The sequence below is a fragment of the Hemibagrus wyckioides genome, linkage group LG29 (assembly GCF_019097595.1).
Source record: "Hemibagrus wyckioides isolate EC202008001 linkage group LG29, SWU_Hwy_1.0, whole genome shotgun sequence".
Classification (NCBI taxonomy): domain Eukaryota; kingdom Metazoa; phylum Chordata; class Actinopteri; order Siluriformes; family Bagridae; genus Hemibagrus; species Hemibagrus wyckioides.
This window is the reverse complement of record NC_080738.1, coordinates 5,938,667-5,942,222: the sequence shown is the minus strand read 5'-3', so window position 1 is coordinate 5,942,222 and position 3,556 is coordinate 5,938,667. Positions and strand designations below refer to the sequence as shown.

Genomic DNA, 3,556 nt, shown 5'->3' with positions numbered 1-3,556 from the left:
TGCTGAAATTCTTGAGTTTGCATAAACATTTCCAGTTATCTCTGTAGCTGTTTTACCTGAAGGGCCTTCAGTCTGTGGAGGTTCTGCCCATGTGCACTGCAGCTCTCAGTGACTGTGAATGTGGTGTTGCTGAATATATATATATATATATATATATATATATCTGTGCTCTGTTCTCAAGACAGGAAGTCAAAAACCACATTCACCACTTTCAGAAGCCCTTCTCTGTTTCTGCAGTCTGCTCACTGCAGTGTTGAATGAGATTTCTTTAGGCTTTACAGGTTCTGATTCTGTATGTGAGGTTGTGGATGTTCTGTTAATGTTGAATGTTCTGTGTGTCTGTATGTTATCAGACCTTTATCTGTGTCACCTTGTCATCTCCTCTCCTTCTGCTAGACATATTTAAATCATGTCCATGCTACGGTTTATTTGCTATATTGCAATTCTTTTAGGTCTTCCAAGGTTACCTGGTAATTTCCCCTTCACGCACACATACATATACTCTTAAACATACACACACACTCATATACAATCACACACACACACATACATGCACGTACGCATACACACTCTCAGTCCGTCCCCTGTGTGTAGCCAGTGTAGCCATGTCCATTGTATGTGAGGCTGTTTTTATTTTATTTTAATTCCAGAAAGAGAGGGATGCCTTCATATGGGCCCCAATGCAAGGGAAGGTTGCAACCCAGGTAAAACATTATGTTGAACGGTGGTTTGAAAGAAATATCATGTTAGTGACACTGAAATGTTTAATATATTGAGTATGGAGAATAATGTAATTGTTGGAGTTTTTATTTGAATATTTTCTTGATAAAGTGGAAAGACAGGTTTTCAGTAGTTCAGATGTCAAAGCTTTTCATTCTCAGTGCCTTATTTATGCAAATAATATGGTCAATTTACTGACTCATCACTTATCTGCTGTATATAATCCATGCACGTCAGGACACACACAACACACACACACGCCCGGAAGGACATGTTTATTGTAGCTTTCACTCAGAATGAATCATTAATAGGTTATGAACATAATTCTCACACTCACAAATTCTCACACTCACCCACACATGCACATATACACACACACACGCGCACACACACACACACACACATATATGCACGTACACATACATACACTCTCAAACATATACACACACACACGTGCAGTAGGATACGTTTATTGTAGCTTTCACTCAAAATGAATCATCAATAGGTTATGAACATAATCTTAATACACTGTTTCTCTCTAGTTTCCGAAACAGACACTACAAGGGGCAGATGTTACAGACTGACTGCAGTGTGTGTGGTGCTGCTGCTGTGTGTTCTCCTGCTGCTTGCAATCACAGTGCTTTGGATCAAATATGACATCCTGCAGGAGAACAAACAGCAGAACCACACACACCGCAGTCATTCTGTAACACCTGGCCCCTGCAGTGCTGAGTCCTAGAGGAGGAATCAACACACTTTTAGTTCATTTATATATTAGAACAGATGTCCACATATTTTTTGTGACCATTGATGACTGTGAAGTAAAGGTTTGTTTTTCTGAATTTAATCTACTATTACAGTTTTTATGATTGCTTACGTACTAAAATTGAAAATAACACAGTTACTAAAACCTAACATAGAGGAGGAAGGAGCCCCATATTCACAGAGGAACGAGAGAGCTATTATAAACATGGTTTTGGCCAATAATGCGATATGTCTTAGAGAAATTTAGACAAACATCCTGAATGACCACACAGTTTTCAATAATGTTCATCAGGTCTCTCTAACAACACTGGCGCAAATCCTTAAGCATCACATCCAGATGAAACAACTGTACCGAGTGCCATTTGAAAGAAATTCTGAAAGAGTAAAAGACCTATGGCATGAATATGTGGAGGTAAGTAATGTCCACTTCAGTATTGTCCACTGCACACAAAACCTTTTTACATGTTCTCTATTTTTTTCTTTTATTTTTTAGAGTTTAGAGTTCTGCTAATTGATGTTGATCCAATCTCACATGAATTTATTTTCATAGATGAGGCTTGGTTCAACCTGAATAAGTAAGAAGAAGATGGAGAAACATCATTGGCCATAGAGCTATTTTGAATGTCTCGGGCCAACGTGGAGGCAACATCACAGTGTGTGCTGCAATCACACAGAATGGGATCCTACACCGCCATGCCAAGTGAGGTCCTTACAACACGGCCCACAAGACAGACTTCACAACATTGTCACAGCAGAAATGGATGCCAAGCAGATGAGATACATTGTCGTCTGGGACAATGTATCTTTCCACCGATCTGCTCTTGTCCAAAACTGGTTTCATGATCATCCACAATTTTCACTCCAATACCTCCCACCATACTCTCCCTTCCTCAACCCCACTGAAGAGTTTTTTTCAGCATGGTGGTGGAAGGTTTACGATCTCCAGCCCTATGTCAGGATACCCCTCATTCCAGCCATGGAGGAGGCCTGTGACCTAATTGATGCAGGGTCTGTGCAAGGATGGATTCGCCATTCAAGAAGATTCTTCCCTCGCTGTCTTGTGAGAGAGGACATCGCCTGTGATGTGGATGAAGTGCTATGGCCAGATCCAGCTAGGCCAAGAGATGCTTAGGTTGTTTTTTCTTTTTCTTTTTTTTTAACTTTATACTTATGCTTTTGTTTTGTCTCCACATGTTTTTGTTTGTGTACTATATTGTATTTTGAATATGTTCTGATTTGAAATGCAACCTTTGGAAAAGCACGAATGTATTGAATGGTTGTACAATGTGGTGAGAGAAATATTTTCGTCAATGTACAGTACTGGTGTCGTGTTTTTTGTTTTTTTTTTTCAATATTCATGTATTTTACACTAACAAAAAATCTAACCCAGACAATATCATTAGAAAAGTATAAAAGTTACAAGTTTTTAAGATTGAGCACAGCAGTGTGTAAATGAATCAACATCTGACAGAAGACCGTCTCTGTCTGCTCACTGCAGTGTTGAATGAGATTTCATTAGTCTTTACAGGTTCTGATTCTGTATGTGAGGTTGTGGATGTTCTGTTAATGTTGAATGTTAGTGACTCACAAATTCTCACACAAATTCTCACACTCACCCACACATGCACATATACACACACACACACACACAATCACATACACTCAGACATTCACACACACATACTCACACTCACAGTCTGTCCCCTGTGTGTAGCCATGTCCATTGTATGTGAGACTTTTTTTTTTTATTTTATTTTAATTCCAGAAGGAGAGGGATGCCTTCATACGGGCCCCAATGCAAGGGAAGGTTATATATATATATATATATATATATATATATATATATATATATATATATATATATACTATATTGCCAAAAGTATTCGCTCACCTGCCTTGACTCACATATGAACTTAAGTGACATCCCATTCCTAATCCATAGGGTTCAATATGACGTCGGTCCACCCTTTGCAGCTATAACATCTTCAACTCTTCTGGGAAGGCTGTCCACAAGGTTTAGGAGTGTGTTTATGGGAATTTTTGACCATTCTTCCAGAAGCGCATTTGTGAG

The 3,556-nt window shown here is 38.9% G+C and overlaps 1 long non-coding RNA gene across 1 annotated transcript; it reads left to right on the top strand.

The window, feature by feature from the left end:
• The first annotated feature begins 332 nt into the window (after positions 1-332).
• Positions 333-2,606, top strand: LOC131349259 (uncharacterized). Its single transcript, XR_009204055.1, has 3 exons — positions 333-704; positions 1,778-1,897; positions 2,036-2,606. It is a non-coding gene; the product is annotated as an uncharacterized LOC131349259 (long non-coding RNA).
• The last annotated feature ends 950 nt before the right edge of the window (positions 2,607-3,556 follow it).